Consider the following 22,395-nt stretch of genomic DNA (forward strand, 5'->3'; position numbering starts at 1 on the left):
AATGAGTAAGTAGATGAGAGAGTGGGTGAATGTATAAATAACCAGCACACGTAGTATGTACGGATGATGGATGGATTAGACATGCATGGATAAGAAGATGGGTGTGTGGATAGGTAAGTAGATGGGCAAGTGGATGAATGAGAGTGTGGTGGATGGACAGGTAAGTACATAGATGAAGATGGACAGATGGAAGATGGATGGATAGAGGAATAGATGAATAGGTGGGTAGGTGGATGGATAAGGTGCACACACGGGTGGATGGTAGATGGATAAATGTGCTGCATACTTGAATGGCTCTAGGGATAGGCTTGACTGGGGCAGTGAGGGAATGAAGAAAAAGTAGACATAGAGAAACTGGAAACAGATGAACTGGACTCTCTGATGGAGAAGCCGCAGCACTCCAGAATATCAGACATGTCTATTACATAAAGGGGGTGGGTTTACTTCATAGCGCTAAATCAAGGAGGAAGGGTTTACAGTATAGAGCTGAGTAAGAAGGCAGGAAGTACCCAAGACATTGAGAGCCACTCCAGATCTCCATTTCCAGCCTCAGGCCCTGTGGTTGATGGAAGAGAGTCTGCCAAGTCTCCTTCTGTCTTTGAGGCTCTGGTTATCATCCCAGGGTCCCTGGTCTATGGAGGGAACAAGATGGCAGTGTGCTCCTTCAAGGCTACAGTCACAAAATGCCTAGTGGAGATTCATGACCAAGCTGAGGATCCCACACTCCTCTTGTGTGTCCAGCATTGAACTCTGCAAAGTTGCTTCCTTCCTGCTGTCTTATGGCAGCAGAAAGCTAAGGAAGAAAATCTGAGTGGAAACTGGAATGTTATGATCACAGGAGGATGGGAAGAGGATTCTCAGTGTGTACGACCTACTTGGGGTTGTGCCTCTGCACCTTCCTCTGAAGCTCCACAAACACAAGAATTAGTCTGGAGGGAAAGAAAACACAGTAAGCTCTTTAGGTCTCATAAAGCACTGCTGGGGGCCTCCTATGTGGAGGACAGTGTCTGCTTGGGTTTAAGCCGCACAGATATCTGAGACAGTGCAGAGACAGTTCCACACCCAAGAGAGCCCAGGTTTGGAGGAGCCTGGGTGATGTCATCTCTCCCTCCCTGGCTCCGGAAATTAGGGAAAGTGATGCAGAAGAGGCAGGCAGCAAGTTCATCCAGGAGCTCAGCAACCCAGACAGTGACCTTTAGGTCAGCGCTCCAGGCTGCAGTCCTGAGCTGGGGGCTCTGAGAGAAAGAAAGAAGAGGTTTACAATCAGCATGTTGGAGGGCACCAACCCCCATTCCTCTCTGAAATCCCACACTGTCTCCTTCATGGTCACCCCATAGCAATAGCTGGCCCTTTTCCAAGATGAGTAATCCTCTCTCTCTCTCTCTCTCTCTCTCTCTCTCTCTCTCTCCCTCCCTCCCTCCCTCCCTCTCTCTCTCTCTCTCTCTCTCTCTCTCTCTCTCTCTCTCTCACACACACACACACACACACACACACACACACACCAGGGACTTGAAGAAAAGCAGAAGATGGTAGTTGAAGTATAGAACAAGGTACTCCCATGGACAGGATACGAAGGGATGACAGTTGGTCTAACCTCTTTGGTGACCGACCCATCAGATATGTGGGTCCCATGAGGCACAGCCAAGATGACAGAGAAGGGAAAGTCAGTCAGCAGCACTCTAGAAACAAATGGAAGCAGAAAGAGATGTTTTGAAATGAATGACACATTGAAAATAGAAAATTGTAAGCCTGGAGAGATGGTTCACTGGGGAAGTATGCTTGCCACCAAGCCTAAGGACCTGAGTTTGAACTTGGCAGGCTACACCGTAGAAGGAGAGAACCAGCTCCCACAAGCTGTCATGTGTGCCATGGTGTGCGAGCACGCACACACACACACACACACACACACACACACACACACACACACACACACGCCTTAATGCAATGAAAACTAAAAGTAAGACAATAATAAAAAGAGGCGCTGTAGGCTAGAGAGATTATCAGTGGTTAGAGCTCTGGTTGCTCTTCTAGAGGATCCAGGTTCAATTCCCAGGATCCACACTCACTGTCTGTAACTCCAGTTCCAGGGAATCTGGTACCCTCATGCAGACATACATGCAGGCAAACATCAACACGCATAAAATAAATAAATCTTAAAAAGAAAGAAAGACCAGCAAGCCACAGAGATCTTCTGGTCCCATCCCACCCGAGACCACTGTTGGGATCCCAGTGCACGGCACACCACTATACCTGACATTTTCATGTGAGTTCTAGGGGCTGAACTCGGGTACTCAGACTTCTGCATCAAGTGCTTTATTGACTTAGCCATCTCCTGGCTTCTGAAAGAGAGATGAGTGTGGCAGTAAGACATGGACTCTAGACCATCAGTATTCAGCACCACATTCTAATGAATGTGAGTTTGAGGCTAAAGGAGGAATTAGTGAGAACACCAGGCTGAAACGTCCCGGGAATGCGGCCTTGAGGGTCATGTGGGTTTTTTTCTAGAAGCCTATGATTTGGGGGTAATGGGCTACATGAGGTCCCAAAGGATGAAAAAATGTGAACCAAGAAATTGACCAGATGTGTTCTTTCAAAGAGACAGGCATCAGGCAGTGTTCTAGTTTGGTTTCTGTTGCTGTGATCAAATACTTTGATGAAGAGCAACTCACAGGACAAGGGTTTGTTTTGACTCACAATTCCAGGCTACAGACTATCATTGTGGGGTAAGTCAAGGCAGGAATTTTAAACAGTCACATCATACATACAGTCATACATACATGCATACATACATACATACATACATACATACATACATACATACAGTCAAGAGCCAATGAAATTAATGTTTACATGCTTACTTGCTTATTTATGCTCAGCTCAATTTCCTCATTCATTTCAGTTCAAGACCCCTTGCCTAGGGTATGGCTCCCCTCACAGTCTGCTGGGTCTTCCCGCATCAATTACCTTAAGACAACACCCCATAGACATGTTCATGGGCCAACTCAATGTAGACAATTCCTCAAGACTCTCTTCCCAGGCGATTCTAGGTGGTATCAAGTTGACAATTAAAGCTGACCATCAACAAGTGGACATGCCCATGAATGAAAATTGTGAGGAAAAAGTGGTATTTTGTCTTTCTACAAACAAGCATACTATTGGGCAAGAAAATCCAGTTGGCAATGGGATTTGTCAGAACAAATGGCAGAGGATGGGGGAGCTGGGTAGTGCATTAGTCATAAGATCAACTCCATCAATACAGAAGTGAGACTGTGAGTGTGGTGTATATAACACGTCGCTAATGTTATAAACATCAACACTAAAAGTCGTAGAAATGTGCTAAGACCCAGGAGACAGATGAGAGATGGCAAGAAGCAGTATGAACCTGCTTATTTCCTTGTTCCTCATGGTGACAGTCAAGCAATATGATGCCAAGTTGGGGAAATGTCATGTTGAAAATAACGCAATAATTATATCTCCTAATTCCCATTTTAAATATTAAATTTCTTACCTTTAAAGAGCCTGGTAGGAGGTCAGGTTGCTTGTGGTGAAAGATTTTTTTTTCAAATATTTACATGAAAGTTAGCAATTTCTTCCATTTATTTTTCCTTAGGCTTTTGATTTTGAAATAACTTTATTATTGAAGGGCTGAGAAGATGCCTCCAAGAGCTAAGTCACTTGCCACTAGGCCTAATAACATGGATTCAATACCTGAGACCCACATGGTAGACATAGAGAGCCTATTTCCTCAAGTTGTCCCCTGACCTCCAGATTCATGCTGTGTTAAACATTTATATAGTATAATAATGAAAACTAGTTTAAAAAGAAACATTGAAAATACACCCTTTGCTTGACTTCCTTAGTCAACCCACTGTCTAGATGAAGTTGCTGGCTTTATGTGATATTATGAAATCACCTTAATTCAGATTTCCCCAGTTCTTCCTTGATCTCCTCCAGTGAGTGTCAAGTCAGGAATGCCACAATATAGTGGGACTTTCTTGACCCACCAATAGTTAAATAAAGACACAGGGACTTATTAACAGTTATCACTGCTTAGGCCCAAACACCTCCACATCCCACTGGTGAATTCCACTTCTCAATTCTTCTCTGGAAGTCCCAGTCTCTGCCTGGAAGTTCTGCCCTCCCTTCCTGTTTCAGCTATTGGCCATCGGATCTTTATTATAGCCAATCAGCAAGGATGAATGCTTACAAAATCTGAGGCCAGTAATGGGCCATAGGAACAACAATACCAAGATCTGGCTAGGACTTAGCTCTCTGCTGGTACAGCAATCAACAATTGGCAACACAGAGATGGTACCTTCACACAGTGTACCCTAACACCACGCTGCCTCTGAGGTAAAGTCTCCTGGATCTCTTCCAATCTAAGACAGTCTTTTGGTGATTCCTTGTCTTTTGATGACCTTGGCCCTCTTGAGGATTCCTGGGCAAACATCCTGTAATGGTCCTGATGTTTTCAAATGACCAGACTAAGGTGAGTAGGGAAGAAAATATCACAAAGGCAGAAGAGCCCTTCTTGTTGTATCCTATCAGGAGAGGTGTGATGTCTATGTGACCCGCTATGGATGCCATTAGCCCTCTCTCCTTTGGTCAAGAGCATCTCCTGTAAGATCACTACCTTTCTTCCTCAACATAAGCCACATTCTTTAGCTACTTGTCTGTTCAGTCAGCCCCTGAATATCTGTAGGTTCTACACTCATGGACTTAACAAAACTTGGATCAAAGATATTCAAAAGGAAGAAATTCATCTCTTTCAGAAAATGTAGGCTTTTTATGTTGAGACCTAGGTTGACAAACACCACACAGGTCTCTGGTTGAGAAGGGCCCGCACGGGAGACAGCTACCGACTTTGTGCCCTTGGCCATACATTGGCTCTAGGGAGAGTTTATTCAGGGTTGGTGACACCAAGAGCCATGGCAAATGCATCAGAGTAGCCAGCCAAAACGGAGGCAACAAATGCCAACAGACCACAGAGATGGGTGAGGCAAATGTGACCAAGTTTTGGCAACTCCATGCCTGGCCACAGAGAGAAGAGGGACTAGACAGGCCTGCAGGCCAGCAACAGCAGCACCCCTCAGACCTCCCTTACCAGGATAGGGCCAGCAGACAAGACAAAGACAGCAGAGCTAAGAGTCAGTGAAGGTCCCCAGGACACATTCCAAATGTTAAAGCGTTGTGGTTGGACAGTGGCTGACAGAGATGCATGGCCTGGCTAGGGAATGATGGGGTTGGATGGCGACCCAACCTTGGCTTCCCATTGGCAACCTAACTCAGCCAGGGCAGAGACACGGTAAATCAAACACCACAGACAATGTCCCACTCTCATCTAGAAGGCAAGGACCAGCCAGGGCCTAAGGGAGGAAGGCAGAGGGACATCAGGACCTGGAGGAACACAGAGTAGAGTCAAGGCCTGAGTTGGAACATACCTTTATCTCCCCCATCCCCCTGCACACACACACACACACACACACACACACACACACACACACACACAACTTTCATCCTCTTTTCCCCTCCCGCCCTCCCTCCCTCACTCTCTGTAATACATACATGCTAACATGGAAGCCAGAGGTTGGCACTAGGTATCTTCCTCCGTTGCCCTCCACCTTTCTGAGATGAGGTCTCTCACTGAAACTGTAGCTCATAATCCAGTAACACTATCTGCCCACCTCTGCTTCCCGAGTACTGGGATTGCACCATGCCCGGCTTTTTATCTGGGAGCTAGGGATCCAAACTCAGGATTTTAGGTGTATTCAGCAGGCCCTTTACCCACTAAGTCATTCTCCTGGACCCTCCTTTCTTTAGAGGACTGGTGAGATGGATGGGTGGGTAAGAGCACTGACTACTTTTCCAGAGGGCCTAGGCTTGATTTCCAGCACTACATAGCAGCTCGTAACTCTCTGTAACTCCGGTTGCAGGGACTCTGATGCCCTCGTCTGGTCTCTACAGGCAGCAGGCATGAAAGTAGGGCACAGACATACACTCAGGAAAAGCACCCGTACACATAAAATTGGCGATAAATACAAACATTTAACATTTCGATTACATCTTGTGTAATGTGTCTTGTGTTATGTGCACATGCTACTGCACGTGTGTGGCCGTCAGAGGACAGCTAGTCACTTCCTCCTTCTACCCTGCAGTCCTGGGGATCGAACTTGGGTGGTGAGGTGCCGGCCCCTGCTGAGCTATCTCACTGACCCTCCCAGTGTTTCCTAAACACAACAGCCTAACCACGATTTACGAGGCATTTGCATTGCGTTAGGTGTTAGAAGCATCCTAGAGATAATCTCTGCAGGGAGGCGTGGCTGGTGTGCAGGTTACACGCAGATGTCCGGCAGTTTCTATAAGGAGCTTGAGTTGAGCATCTGTAGATTTTGGAACCTGAGGGTTTTTGTGTCCGTGGCAGGTCCTTGGACCGTTCTCCCAAGGGAGAAAAGTGCATTAAAACAGACATGACTTCATCGTGTGTTCATCTAGTGTTCCAGAATTCACCGCAGCCCCGCGCTTACTCGCTGATAGCTGCTCGCTGAGAGAAGCCTGGCTCTCGTTACCCACCATATGGGGACTTATTTGTTCAACCTAGCAGACAAATAAAGTCATTTTAAGATTCCTAACCTGGGCCGGCTGAGAAATGAATGAAGGAACTCAGTGTTTGCGCCTGGCTCTTTTCCTCTTCAGCTTTTACTGTATCCAAGCAACGCGCTGTCGACTGGTTTTCAAAGTTACTTACTTCAGCTCTTTTTCCTCCTCCAAACTTGGTCTTCATGCAGTTTAGAAAGACGATAGGGGCTGGCGAGATGGCACAGCAGGCAAAAGGGCTTGCTGCCAAGTTTGACTACCTGGGTTCGATCTCAGGAACCCACAGGATAGAAGGAGAGAACTGACACAAATTAGCTTCTGACATCCATATGTGTACAGTGTGGCATGAATGGGCCTGCTTACACTTACACACACGATGCAAAAAATTAAAAGTCTACAAAGTTCAATTGATTATCCCAATTTCCAACAGGCTATTGTTAGCCTATGATATTATGGCCCAGCCCTTTATTGTTGCCACTGTCTGTCTGCCTTTCCTTCTGTACGTCTGCCTAAGGCTATATTTAAAAGTATGTCAGTCAATCAAATGTTAGCTATAGTTTTTCTAGATAATAGACTTTGGTAACTTCCATTGTGCAGGTCCATAGATTATCATTCATTCTGATTACAAACGGACAGTTTTGCAGAAAAGAATACAGTGATTGTTCTCTATTGAAAGGGAGGAAGTGGCCATCAGGTTGAAGATTGCTGGGGTGGGAGCTCCTAATGGACTGAGTGATGTAAGGGTCACCTTTGGAGCCTGATGGAGCCAGACCGTCCCCTTAAGGACAGTGGCTTGGGTGGGTACCTCCCAAGAGGTCATAGCATCTTGTCTTTTTTCTTTTAAAGAAATACTGGGCATTTAGTCTAGAGCCTTAAACATGCTAGCATGCTCTCCACCACAGAGCTATATCCTCTGCCCTCTGTTTACTCTATGGGTAGAGGTAGACACAGGCGTGTATCTGTGGAGGGCAGAAATCAGCACTAGGTGTCCATCAATAGAAATGGTCTCTCTGAACCCCAAACTCACTGATTTGGCTAGACTGGTCAGCCTATCCTGGGGATGCTTCTGTCTCCGCTCCTCCAGGGCTGAGATTGCAGACTGAACATGCCACATACCCTGTTTTTATGAAGTTTGTGGAGAGATTTGAACTCAGGTCCGTATGTTTGCAAGCCAAGCACTTTACAAGCTAAGTCCTTTCTCTCTCTCTCTGTATCTCTGTCTCTGCCTGTCTCTCTGTCTCTCTTTCACACACACACACACACACACACACACACACACACACACACACACACACTTAGAGACAAGGTTTCACACACACACTTAGAGACAAGGTTTCACAAACTTACCTGAAGCAGCCCTGAACTTGCAGTCCTGCCTCAGCCTCCCTAGGATCCCACACAGCAGATTATTTTGCTCCATCTCACCTCAGCCTTCCCAGAAGTCTGGGAATTACTCAGAGCAGAGCCTGTTCCAAACGTTTCAGTTTGTTGCTTTTCTACCAAGACCCCAGATAACACTGGGGCTTCGAGACCTCAGAGGGCACTGAGCAAACCAGAGCTGACTAGTTCAGGTTTGGCTGTGCAGGAAGAAGGTGAGGGCAGCAGCTAAAATGGTTCTTTTTCTTTTAGTGAAATACTGGGCATTGAATCGTGGGCCTTAAACATGCTGGCATGCTGTTTCAATGATTTTTATCTTGAAACACATTTTTATCTTGAAACATTGTCTTTTCTGTGTACCTGATACTATATAAGCAGAGACAGAGAGTGAGAGAGAGAGAGACAGAGACAGAGACAGAGACAGAGACAGAGAGACAGAGAACAAAAAGAAACAGATAAACTATGCTTAGGTGGAGAATTTTAACAGGCGTATCTCAGTAACTTACTGAATAATCCCCCTGCCTCAGTATACACCACCGTGCCTGATTTGGTTCCTGCAAGCTCTGTAGGGTGATGGTCCCCAAAAGGTGTTTTACTTCTGCCTTCCTGGTGTGGGTAAAGAGAACCCACATAGTTAGGACTGGAATCTAAAAGAGTAGTGGAAAGGAGGGAAGAGAGGAACTCAGGCAAGTGGGGGTGACGTGCCAGAGGGAAGAAAAGTAAAGGACATCCCCCACCCTAGTCCCTGACTCACAGAGGACACTTGGAGCCCAGGGAAGCTGTCCTGGTTACCAGGAACCAGCAGCCAGATGGTGGCTGAGAGGTGGCCTTGTTGACACCAGTGGGCAAGGCCCATTTAAGCTGTGACAGCTTTCCCTGCAACAGAAGGGCTGACTGTCTCTGGTTTCAACCTTCCTTGGTTCCTTACACGCGTGCACGCTCACGCACAAACACAAACACACACACACACACACACACACACACACACACACACACACACAAAAGCTCTGTAGATGCTAGAAAGGACTGAGGAGAGATGAAGGGGTGGGTGGATGGATGGATGGATGGATAGATGGGTGGGTGGGTGGATGGGTGGGTGGGTGGGTGGATGGGTGGGTGGGTGGGTGGGTGGGTGGATGGATGGGTGGGTGGGTGGATGGATGGATGGGTGGGTGGGTGGGTGGATGGATGGGTGGGTGGGTGGGTGGATGGATGGATGGATGGATGGATGGATGGATGGATGGATGGGTGGGTGGATGGATGGATGGGTGGATGGGTGGATGGATGGGTGGATGGATGGATGGATGGATGGATGGATGGATGGATGGATGGGTGGGTGGATGGGTGGGTGGATGGATGGATGGGTGGGTGGGTGGTGGGTGGATGGATGGATGGATGGGAGGGTGGGTGGATGGATGGGTGGATGGATGGATGGATGGATGGGTGGATGGATGGATGGGTAGATGAGTGCCTGGGTGGGTCTCAGAGTGTAAAGGGAAGTCTGCCATCCTCCCAGACTGGTCATATCTGCTGAGCCCACCACAAGGGAAACTAAGAGGCCAGAGAGATCAGAAGTCCTTGCCCAGGGTCACACAACAGATAACCCTAGGAATTGCAACTTCGAAAAGATCAAGGGAGAGAGAAAGAAAGAGCTGGAAGAAAGCCCCCACCCAGTCTGGTGGGTGGGTGGGGCAGGGGAATGCTCCGGAGAACATTTGGCAGCCTGTTAATTTAATCCTCACCAGGATGGGGGCTGGCCTGTCACCTAGTTTCCCATTTCCCTTTCCTGACCAACCTTTCTAGGCTTCTGGGGAAACAGCTGGGCAGGCCCAGCTGTGTTTGCCTCTTTTCTCTCTGCCCCACCCCCACCTCAGCAAGGAAAAGGAAGAGGACAATTAAGAGGAAATCCAGGAGAGGCAGTTTTACAAGCCAGAGCAGGGGCGGCCCTGGGAGCAGAGGCAGAGGAAGTCCTACAAAATGGATGTTTATTTTAATGAGAGGTGAAAAGACCCAGGAGTGAGGCCAGGGAGTGGGAGGGCAGGTATGAGGGATACTACGATGACAGAGGTTTGTGCTCACCTGTTAGGGTTACGGTGGCCAGTGAGAAGGAATCAAGACCAGGATGTAGTAGGCACAGGCTTGGTACTGAGGCAGCCATCTGAAAATGTGTGGCAGGGGCACACGGCTGCATAGGTTGCCGGAGAACCAGGGCCAAAACTCCAGTACACACATACCCAGTGGTTGCATCTACCTACCTGGCCAGATGACCTATTCACTCACTCACAAAAGTATTCATTCATTCATTCATTCATTCATTCATTCATTCATTCATTCATTCATCTATTCAACCCACCCACATTGTCTTCCTAACTCTTTACCCAGATGACCCTTTACCCTTTACCCTTTAACCTTCAAGGCCCCTGAATTCTAGATACCTATCCAGCCGGCTGGGCAAGCACTGATCAAGTAGCCTCCTCCCTTCCCAGGGAGCAACGCACAGCTCAGCTGCTCAGACACGTGGAGCTCTCCTCCCAGATCCTCTGTCCTTTCCTGAGTCTGGTTCAGGGGTTCTTGTTACCCATGGTAGAAGTGGGGACCTTCTTCATAAGCAGCCAGAGCTAGACACACTTGAAGAAAACTCAAATCCATCCTCTCCTTTCATTCAAACCACAGCCCTTCATGAGTCCTGTAGGTCAGCTCTAACAAGGTCAAGGCCGAACGGCTACAATCCCTCCCTCACTGCTTGCTTCTTTCATTCATCCAACAAACTCTCACAGCTTCTCCTGTGTTGGCCACCGTGCCAGCTACTGTGCCAGGTCCTGGGGTAGTGAGAAAGCTCATGAGAAACCTTCCCGGGAATGTGTAGGGCTGTGGGTCCCTCGTCTGCTCCACCACAGGACTAGGCCTCTCCAGGAGGTAGGATGTGGGAAATTTAACTGTTTACCCCACTTCGTCCTGGGTGGGTGTTGGGCTCTAGGGAAGCCGCAGGATACGGTTCTGGGGGTGGGGAAATGCAGTCTGAGGTGCAGGACAGTCAGAGCTGGCTCAGGGGTCCCTGGGCCTGCAAGGAGGTTGGGGATGTTGGGTTCTCAGGCTCGCAGACACCCAGGCGCGGCTGGATGACTCAGAAGAGCTGAGAACAGAGTGGGGGCCCGCAGTCTGGATCTAGCCTGGGCCCCCACTCCGGGGAAAGGAGGAGAGTTGCAGCTGCTCCTTTGGGGGGAGTCCTTGGCTTGACAGTGGCAGGTTTGAGCTTGGTTTGGCTTGGAGCGCAGAGAGGCCTATTACAGGAGATTAGGCGGCAGCTCTGTAGAAGTCCTTTTCCATGGCTCCCCGTGGCGGATCCCGATGAAAAGAGGCAGTCCATGGTTTTAAGGTGTTTATTGTCATGGTGGAAAATAGATGTGTAAAGCCATATCCCACTTCTTAGGGTGGGCCTTAGATTAAATACCTTTTGCAGGGAGGAGTGTCTGGGAAGGGAAGCACTGGCTAAGACTCCAGACCTTTAGGTACCTCATTAAAACTGAGATCTGTCTTGAGCCTATATGACCTGTTGTCACGTCCTCTACCCATGAAGGGTCTTGGGGTATTGTCCTTATGTGACTGATGGCCCCTTATTATGGGGGACTGTGGCTAGTGACAGGGGCCTGTTGTCAGGGACTTAGGCTAAGCGCCTACCATCCCTTCAGGGTTACCAGGGATTCTAGCCTTAGTTCAACTAGGAACCAGGCTGCCTTTCACGGTCCCACAGGAATGTGCACAGAGAGATGAGGAACGGACTCAGGATGTGATGTGGTTCAGTTGGCAGGCTGCCTGCCTTACATGTGTGAGGCTGTAGGTTTGATCCCCAGCCCTATTGAAACTGAACATAACCCTAGCACCCTGGAGGTGGAGGCGGGAAGATCAGAAGCTCAAGGTTATCCTGGGCAACACACTAGGTTTGATGCCAGCCTTGAATATATGAGAGCCTGCCCTAAAACTCACGGTGTCCCACACTAACGGGCTGTGGAGACGAGGGAGGCTGGGGAGAGCTGAGGGGACGGTAGCAGCAATCTTATTTATGCTAAACCTTATTGAGTGGTACACCGGATGCCATCGTCCCACAGATTTGCCCCCACTTCAGCATGCCGGTCACCTGAAGCTGGCTCTGTGGTCCCTTCAGCTCTGTGAATGACAACAAGGCCATCTAAAGAGGTGCCATAGTTGCCAACAATGACAAGCCAGTTGGAGTACAGCCAAAGCTCAGTCTGCACCTACCAAGGAACGAGGTGTCCCCTTGCCATCAGGATCTTCCCTTTTAGGAGCCACCCATGGGTTCCTGCCTCAATTCTGACCCATGCTGAGTAGAACCTTGTCTGAGGAGGGCTCAAGTATTGCCTGTGTTCCAGGCTTCTTGCTGTGTGCTCAGGAGAGAAGACACTGCCTAGTGACCAAAAGGTGGGACTCTGGGCTCTACCCTACCCAAGTGGATAGGAGAGGATGCTAATGGTCACCTCTTTGCCTCTCACCCTCCTGAACTGTGGGTTATCCAAAGCAATCCCCATAGCCCCTGAGCATTCACAGTGTAGTGTCCCAGTCAACATGGGATATCTTGGGGACAGCAGATGATGATGGCTTCTCCTGTGAAGGCAGGACATCGAAGAGGAAGCTCTCCTGAGACTGTTCTCTGACTTACACACACACACACACACACACACACACACACACACACACACACACACACACGTTAAAGAAAGTTTTAAACCTAAGTCCTTCTATACTTCCTTTCCTTCCATGAACAGAAAAAAAATCTGCTTAGTAAGTCTGAGGCGCCTTACTTGATTTGGAGCCTATCGAACTGGTGACAAGCACTAAGGGCCTGGAGTGCACTCCTGTGAATGCTCCCCCAACCTGCTTCCAGCAGGTCCTGTGGAGCATAGAGTACTCCTCTGGGTTCTTCTGGAGAGCCCTCATCCAACCATCAGTGCCCAGTCAGACATGCACACAAACACACTTGTGTGTACACACAGAGAGATGGACACACACAGAAATTCCCAGACAAACAAGCACACCCCCTCATCCTCGGGGGCACTTTACAAATCCCTTAGCCAGTGCTTAGGACATATTTGCTAAATAGTAAATGGATGTAAATTCTCATATCCAGGAAACCAGAGAGCAGGGCTGGGTTCTGTCTGTCTGCAGCAGCCCTCCTGCCCAAGCTGCCTACTGTCAGCTCCAAGGGGGAGGGCAGCCGAGTCCAGCTGGAACAGGGGAAACCGCTGAGCTGGCCCATCTCCCGTGGGGTGTGCGTGTTTCTCTGTAAGTTGCTGAGAATGGCTGGTCTTAGAGGAGGGGGACTAGAAGGGAGGACACCGAGGGAAGCTCCTGGGTGATGATCTGTCTTGGCCTGGGAAGCCTCTGCTCCACATACCACCACCTCCAAGGGCCCTACATCTGTCTTTTGGGCCTGCAGGGCCTCAGTAGGTGGAAGGGGCTTCCCAATCATGTGTGAACCATTTTCCACATGTGTGAACATTCTCAGCCTTTAGTCTTGTCTTCTGTGGCCTGACCCACCCAGCCCAGTGGAGATTGAACTTAGGCTTGAGTCTCTCCAAACACAGAACACTCCCAGAGACCCGTCGTCAGCCCATGCTCCCTGTATGGAGCCGTCCTGGGGGATTGCTGTGTGGCTGGTTGTAAGATCCCTGAGAGAGTGGACATTGTCAGTTGAGCTGAGGACAAAGGAAGGGTGGATCATCAAATGCAGGGTTGAGACACTATGTGAGGGGCCAGGGACTGCACTGGGCCTGAGAGGACTCTGCCTGCACCTACATCCATAGGGCATAGAAACCTCTAGGGACAGAGAATAAACTCAAGAAGGACACAGTGGCCATCAGGTTTCCATCAGAGATGTGGGGACAGAAAACACTCTGAACGGCCTTTCAGAATTGGCTTGTATAGGACTTCATAATCGAAGGTTCTTTGTACCAGTCAAAATTTACAGGAAGAGAGCCGGAGAGCAAGCTCAGTGGGCAGCATGCTTGCCACAGAAACATGAGGATCTGTGGCATCCATGCAAAAAGCTAGATAGACAGTGTGGATGTGTAATCCCAGCACTAGGAAGGCAGAGACAGGAGGGTCCCAGAGGCTTGCCAGACAGCGGACAGCCAAATCAGGAAACTTCAGGTTCAGTGAGAGACTCAGTCTCAAGTAATTAATAATGATAATGATAATAATAATAATGATAGTAATAATGATGATGATGTTGGTGGTTGTGGTGGTGGTGGTGGTGGTGGTGGTGGTGGTGGTGATGATGATGATGATGATGATGATGATGATGATGATGATGATGATGTGGAGAGTTAACAAGATGGCTCAGCAGGTATGGAAGCTTGCCACCAACTTGAAAACCTGAGTTCAATTCCTGGAACCCACTTATCAGAGAAAGGGAATCGATTTCCCAAAGTTGACCCCTGACCTTTTTATTACAGTACAGTGTGCCTACCACTATAATCAATAACTAAATATTTTAAAAAGTAAGATGGAGAACAACTGATGAAGATGCCTGAACTTGACCTCTGACCTCAACATGTATGTGTGCACGTGTGCATACTCATGCACATTCACATGTGTGCACAAACACACACACACACACACACACACACACACACACACACACACAGAGGCAGAACCATCCCCCAGCCAACCCTTTTTCACAGAAGCACAGAGTACTGGCTATCTTAAGCATCAGCCTTGCAAGTAGAAGGTGGGCCTGACTCCCCCTTGGTGAGCAGTGCTTCACATTGAGCACCTTGGGTTTCTGAGCATCTAATCTCCATGCTTTGTGCTGTGCTGTGCTGCTAAGGACCTCATTACCAGCATGGAAACTGCAGAAGGCCTGGAAAGAAGGCTCTGGAGGCTGCATAGTATAGCCATGGTCACTAGGGCTGAGGGTCAGATCTCTGCACCCCAAATCATCACTCTTTTCCTTGGGCTTGATGGGGGAGCTAGTGGGAAAGAGGACCCTGTAAGTGATGGGAGCCTGTCCCTGCTGGTGGCCCCAGGACTCTGTCATTTCCCAGTAGAAGCTTGGTGACTGGGCTGAAGGCATTCTAATGATGTTTGGCTAGCCCACAGCCCTGTGGACAGACAAGCCTCCACCCTATTTCTTCCCAGCTCAGCTTCCCGCATGGCCCAACCCATAGCCAGGCTCCAGGCTGTCACTTCAGTGCTGCCTCCTGCCTGCCTGCCTGCCAGTTCCCTCCGGGAACGCTCTGTGCCCTTGACTGCCAGCATCTCCAGCATGACAATTCTCTGATGCCAGGAAGAGAGGGCCACATGTTCCCCATATGCCACTGGGATAGAAAGTTTGGACCAAACAACTGAGCTGGCCTCTCCTCCTCCTCCCTGGATGGAGACCTCCCTACTCTTCTTTTTGTCTTTCCCAAGGGACCTTCTCCTCTGACCAAGCAGGAGAAAGACTGTGGGATCAGGTCACGGTACATGCCATGTTGGGCAACACTGGGTCCAAGTCAATAGCCATCCCAAGACTCAAGCTAAGTATTCAGGCACCTCCAGTCAGGACTTGTAGACCTGGGAAGCTGCTCTGAGGGGTGGGGATGAGCAGCCTTCTCCTTCCAGACTATCCCACACTTACCAGTCTTTCACTGTTAGCCTCACTTCACAGATTTCTCCCTCTGTCTTTCCCCCAACCTGCCTCCTCTCTCTGCCTCTCCATCTTCCCCCAGGTTCTCCATTGGCTATGTCTGATTGTGCCCTCTGACATCAAGTTTATGTATTGGGGACTCTATCTCCGGGGCTGTTAGTATTGGGAGGTGGTTAGGTGGGGGCTCTGGAGAGCTGTCATGGATGAGCTGATGTGAACTCACTGCAGAGTGGCCAGCGACTCTCGCTCTCTTGCCTTGTGACTCCCCCAATCTCCGTTACAACACATCAGGAAGGCCCTGCCTGAACACCTTCTCCATATTGAGTCGAATACATATATGCTTGTTATAAATGACCAGCTTGCAGTCATTCCTTACAGCAGCATGAAATTGACCTCATTCTGCACCATCTATCTGCCTTTCGATATCTTAATCTGTCCATCTCTCTCAATCTGCCTTTCTGTCCTTCCAACAATTGCTTCCTCAAGACTCAGCCCATTACCAAAACCATTATCCAGCCAACAAGCTTTCCCTCCACCACCCCATATTACAACCATGCAATCAATCATCTACCCACTTGGCCATTCACCCATGAACACCCATAGCTCCATTTCTCCCTGAACCTCTCTATCCTTCTATTATCCCACCCAATGTCTACCCTTCCATCTCTTCATTCACCTCTCTTGCTCCATCTACCCCCTCTCCCTTCCTCTTTATCTTCTGTTTTCCTTCCACCTCTCTCTCCATCTCTTTGTCTTTCACCCAGCAAACAAACTCCATCTCTCACCCCCACCCCTCATCTCTCGTACCTAACAGAAGTAACTTAAGGAAGAAAGATTATTGGAGCTCATGGTTTCAGGGGATTTCAGTCCAACATGGCAGGTAAGGTGTGGTGGAATATCTCCCCATCTGTGCTTCAGAAACACGTGGCTGGGCTCCTCGCACGGTGACTGGGCTAGGAAGCAAGAGAACTAGACCATAACCAGAGGCAGAAATAACCTTCCCACCCATCCACCTCCCCACATTCTCTGTCTACTTAATGAGAATTCTTCTTGGCCTGGCCTGGGACCAGCATTGCCTCTTCTCAGATCAGCAGGTTTCACACAGTGGTGTATCCATCACGTTTCTCTGACCTCACGGTGCTGCTGCCTCCCAGAGCTTCTGCATCAGGGAGAGTTCAGCCTGCTGGTGAGTTCAGTGTCACAGGGTCTGTGGTTAGGATGAGATCTGTGCTTCGGAAGCAGCTGGACAGCAGAGAAACACCAGGGTGCGGACCCCGCTGCTGTGAGCACATGAAGGAGCTGGGTGTCTCACCCACCTCTGTCTGTGTCCTCCCCGTGAAGCTATAAGGAAACTCTGGTTTGTTCCATTCAGTCACTGAGGTACAAGAACAGAGTCTCTGGCATGGTGGGGTTTGTGTGTGTGCCTCTGTCGTGGCAAGGTGTGTGTGTGTGTGTGTGTGTGTGTGTGTGTGTGTGTGTGTGTGTGTGTGCCTCTGCTGCCCTGGCAAGGTGTTTGTGTGATGGGGGGACTGTGGGTGTGTGTGGGTGTGTGTGTGCCTCTGCCCTGGCAAGGTGTGTGTGTGTTCGGGAGACTGTGGGGGGGGGTGTGCCTCTGCCGCCCCACAGCCCCACTCACAGCAGATTTTTGTCAGTTACTTTGCCTGTATCTTAGACTGACATCCTTACAAGGGCACTTATTTGACCCCTGAGTATCTGAAGGCTTGATACATCATGGTGGGGGACAAATGAGAGTCTGGCTTTCTACCTTTGCCAGGGAAGTCCATGGCAGGGCTTCCCACATGGTTAATAGACCAGGAAGAAGTGAGCTCCATTATGACCTCCCACGCTGCACCCTAGTAGACCACACCCACAGCTAAGCTTCATATGCCAAGGGTTTCATAGCCTCCGAGTATAGCACAGACCATGCGTTTAAACTCAAAGTGTAGAGGGGTTCTAGCAAATGAAGTCATCAGCTTCACCTTTGACCTCTCCTCCAGCAAACAGCCCTGCCTGCACCTATGTCTCCCACCACTTCCCCAAGCCTGGAGTACCCCAGTCTCCTCCACCAGGAGAAATCTGGTCACCAACACGCCTCTCCAGGGACCCCGCCCCTGAGTTCTCCTCAAATTGCCTGCCCCTGTCAACTCCAGAAGGGGCCCTTATTTTGAGAACTCATACAGTGTGTTTGCCTTCCTTCATGCATGGCTCCTTCTCTGTCTTGCCTGAAGCTGCATTGAGTGAGGATATGTCTTCTCTCTCTGAGCAACACCAACAGGGTGGGGTTTCTCTGTCAGTCACCAGTCCCCTCAGATATGCAGTCTAGAGCCAGAATGAGCTCAGTGAACAAAACGACGATAAATACAGTGAGCTAGATTTATAGCTGGGAAGGTCCTAACGTCGTCTACCAGCCAGCAAAGCATCGACTGAGACCAGGAAAGCAATAAGGGCCAGATGGGCAGGGTCCCTGACTGCAAGTCTCCGGTCCAAATACTAACCCATCCTGACTCTGCTTAGCTTCTACTAACCAGACCCGCCCCTGCTTAGCTCCTGAAATCAGACAGGATCAGGCTTCTTCAGGGCAGTATGGCCATAGACCCTGTCTGCAATTCTCAAAGTGCACCAAGCTTGCTCATAACCCCTCCTGATCAGACACCCATTGTATAGGTATTTCCTCTGAAATTCCATTAAGGAATAAACCAAACTTCTGTCTTTAGAAACTCCTGAAACTTCTAAGATTCCCAAGACCCCACCCCAAAGTTATAATGAGCAGTAAGGGCTGCTGGGAAGGGGGCCTCTGAGAAGCTGCCGAAAGTCATCCAGGAGTCCCAGTTTGCAACTTTGTGAGGCTCTCTGTGCTGGGACGTATAGCAGCAAATTAGTGAGACCTACTACACACCACCACCACCACCACCAGCAGCAGCAGCAGCAGCAGCAGTTAATTTGTGGTATGTTGTGACTAGCTCAAAGGCTGGGCACTCCTAAATCTTCCCCTGTTAGCAAACACTCCCCTCTGGTACTCCTGAGACTCCTAAACCTTCCCCTACTACTACCCCAGACCCAGTCTGGGAAGTGGCTGGTTGGCTTTCTCTCCTGCAACTTACATCCCATTCTTTCCTCATGGTGAGTCTCTGTCTTTCCCTCTTCCCAATTCCTAGCCCATGCAAATCTAAAGTTCCCGCCTCAGTCTACCTGCCCAGCCATTGGCTATTGGCTCTTTATTGATCAATCAAAAACCATCTGGGGACAAGGCACTTTAGCATTTGGACACACAGATTCCCAATTTTGGAGACCAGATTAATTCAAAGCATTGGAACCGATCCCCAACAGGGGTGTGAGAGAGTGATGCAGCTGTCTTTGAGTCACCAAGTTCCTGTTAGTGACCCTTCACCTCCCCTCCTGTGAATAACCTTTCATCCATGTTCTGATTAGCAAGCACTCACCCAAACACCTGTAAATTACCTTCACCTACACTCCTGTAAGTAACCCCAATAAATTCACTGGTTCACTGAGTTAGGCTTAGGTGAAATCACTTCTTCATCTCTATTTGAAGTACATAGGTGTAGCATGTTATTATAAAAAACAACCCACATTCACACTAATGTCGGCTACTCACCGGCTATTCCCAAGTGGTAGTCTGCTTAATTTCCCTCATCCGTCCCCTGTGGTTAGTCTACCAGGACTGGCTCTAAACAGGAACCCTGGATAAAGAAACCTCCAGAGGCTTATAATTTATCAGTTAGGTTTATAACAGTAAATTTTTAACCCCCAAAATGCCCACACAAAGAACTCAAACCTCAATTGATACAAACACAAACTGCACACATAGATTTGGCGAATGCACCCTTCATCACTCTATGGTCCTTCTGTGACTCTTTCAAGCCACGTGGATCAGGTTCCTCTTCCTCTCCTACATCTTGTCTCTTCGTCTCTGTCTCTGCTTTCTGTCTCTCTGTCTCTCTCTACCCTTCTCTAAAACTCTCAGCCCGCCTTCTTTTTCCACTGCCCAATCACAGGCTCTAGCCTTAACTTCACCTGCCCTCAGCTGCACACAGACAGCAGCAATCTACAGAGAGGTCCTATTCACCTCTCCAGGTTCACCCGAACCTGCAGAAGAAGCTGATGATTTTTGTATCTGGGAAGGTAAACGGTGGGCACACGCTGGCTCTGAACTTGATCTGATCATCTCCGATCTGAGCCTTCCTTGTCTTGCCTTTCTTACCCAAGCCCAGCTCTGCCCAAACTCCGGAGCAGTCTAGGAAAGGCTGTGGGGAATCACAGGATGAGCTGATGTCTTACAGGTTAAGTGTGTCCTCAATGTGGAGCTGACCTGATCCATACCGGCCCCATGAAGCAGATAAGGAAAGTGGAGTCTAAAAAGGTAAGAGGATTCCCCAAGACTTCCTAGCCAGGACAGGACTGGGACTAGAATTCAGAAAGTCTCAGAATAAGCAGTAGCCAGCCACACCCTGTACACCTTCTTGAAAGAACTTACCTAATCCTAAGCGATGGGTGTGGCCTCCTGGAGCTGGATGCCAGGCTCAGGGTGATCACTCCTGGTTGTGGGGTTTGTGTTGCTTGTGGGGTTTGTGGAGCTGAGATGGCAAAGGCTGTTTGGAAAAGAAGCCCATGTAGTTTGCAGAGTCTGACTTTGCCAGCATTGTGTCAAATGATGGCATTGCTTCCCTCCCTAGCCCATGTTCCTGACTATAAGGTGGGCATAATGATAGTTACACTTGTTGAGAGGAGAGTGTGTGGTCAAGCTCTTGCTGGGACATGGAAGGATCACAATGATGCCAACCCTTGGCCTCCTGCCTCCTGGGCAGCCAGGCTGAGTGGACAAATGAAGCTATAAATGTAACTTCAGCCCAGTGTGCCTAGCAAGGTAGCATCCTGTGAGGTCCCTGGATGGCTGGAAGGGGCAGAGGCAGCAACAATCCACTGTGTCTTCCTAGGCTAAGCCATGGACGGTGTGTTGCCTCCGGTGCCTGTAAGGCAGCTCTCCTCAGGGGCCTGGTACATAGTACACCCTGGTCTGCCCAAGTGCCCAGGTAACCATTGCCTGAGGAGGGGAAGAAAACTTTGCAAACCATCCAAGGAACAGTGGGACACAGAGATGGAGAAGCGGTTGAGCCCCGCCCCCTTCTCCCTGAGCTTTAGAGCCAGCCCAGGCTCCACCTCTCCCAGTTTAAGGCCCTGTGGATCTCACAAGCAAAAAAGACAGGGAGAGCAAAGCTGCCTGAGCATGAAGAGGGCCCCACACCGCTCACTCTGATTCAGTCAGGAGCAAAAAGGGCATAGTCAGCAAAATCCTGCCCCTACCCCCTCCACCGGCCTCCGCCATGCACCTTCATGGATTGAACATGAGGCTCAGCATGGGGGTTTCTCTAGGAAGTCTTCTCTTGGCTGATTGCTCCCGGTGGTGTGGAGACACAAAGAGCTGGCCTTCAGCAATCCTTTCTTTCGACAAGTACTGAGTGTCTTCTTAGGGGGTAAGTAGTATGTGGGTGGGAGACCCCCACACCTTTTATACAGATGCCAAGATTCAGGTAGGAGTACCCAGCTGAGGAGGATAGGCTACACCTATACTTAAATGTGTGCCCCTAATTGGTTTGCACAAAGCAGTGTGTGTGTGCACATGCATACGTGCAAACATACTCAAGTACATGCACAAGCACACTGCACACATTGGAATATGCAATTCGTGTTCATGCTGCCCTCTTTTTTACTTTCCAAGTGCTGTCTGCTCTTGGCCCTGGAAGGACTGAGTGAGTTTGATGGCCCAACTTTGAAAGTCCCCACCTCACCCCAGTGCAGTTCACCAGCACCCACTCTGGTCCTGCGCTGTGTGGACTGCATAGGTGGCCTAAGCAGATGCTCCTGAGTTTAGCAACTGCTTGGCCTTGAACTACAGGTCAGAACCCTGGTTATTGGATGCTGGGGGAAAGCCCAGCCTAACCACCCATAGGCATGTTCTCCCTGTTATATGTCCTGGGGCAAGCAGATAAGCAGACGAGGCTGGTGCTGTACGTGTGAGATGCCAGTGTCACCGTCAGGACTTTTCTATAACCACACAAAGGAATTCGTGCTGGTGTTTCCTGGAGACGTGACTTGTTCGCCTTATGGACTCTCATTCAGGTACCCCACAATCTTCATGGCCCTTACTCTTCTCCCTAGCCTGTTTTCATGAGGAGGCTCAGAGACAGCACATCCCTGCACATCCCCCAGTCTGGTGGCGCCTGTGTCCTTTGTTCAGAAGCAGTCCTTGGTACTCTCCACATTAGCCATGACTTCTGATAGACTTGTGTATTTTTTTTTTAGGGTTGGGCTGGTCCCTGAACTCACCTCGGTACTCCGTACCACAGGTCTGCCTGCATTGCAATTCTGTCTGCATTGCAATTCTGTCTGCGTCACTTTCCTGCCAGAGTGCATTCGAGACCCTGAGCCATAAGTGCACTCAGGAGAAAACACAGCACATTTTATTCCTGTTCTGACAAATCCCCACCAATGGACTCCCAGGCAGCCAAGGCCCCAGTGTAAGACAGGGCAGGATGGGCATCTAAGCCTGGAAGCAGGGAGGAAGAGGGGAATGGACAATCCACCCCAGCTGTTCAAACATCCAGGCCCCCTTTCCTCTTCCTTCCCAAATCCCCAGTCAGCACTCCAGCCTGGCTCTGGGCCACCCTGGCTCCCCTGATCTCTACAGTAAACACCTTGTAGAGATTTCCTCCTACAGCCAGAAGAGGTCTCTAAGCCCCCCAGGCCAGAAAACCACCACCCCA

The 22,395-nt window shown here is 49.4% G+C and overlaps 1 long non-coding RNA gene across 1 annotated transcript in view; it reads right to left on the reverse strand.

Moving 5' to 3' along the window:
* Positions 1 to 399: 399 nt before the first annotated feature.
* LOC120101602 (uncharacterized) overlaps positions 400 to 22,395 on the reverse strand; it is a 41,793-nt gene continuing 19,797 nt past the window's right edge. Inside the window, exons 2-3 of the long non-coding RNA XR_015683663.1 lie at positions 2,251 to 2,339; positions 400 to 1,235 (exon numbers count right to left, since the gene is read on the reverse strand). This is a non-coding gene — a long non-coding RNA (uncharacterized LOC120101602). The remainder of the gene's footprint in view (positions 1,236 to 2,250; positions 2,340 to 22,395) is intronic.

The sequence above is a fragment of the Rattus norvegicus genome, chromosome 3 (assembly GCF_021556685.1).
Source record: "Rattus norvegicus strain SHRSP/BbbUtx chromosome 3, alternate assembly SHRSP_T2T, whole genome shotgun sequence".
Classification (NCBI taxonomy): Eukaryota; Metazoa; Chordata; class Mammalia; order Rodentia; family Muridae; genus Rattus; species Rattus norvegicus.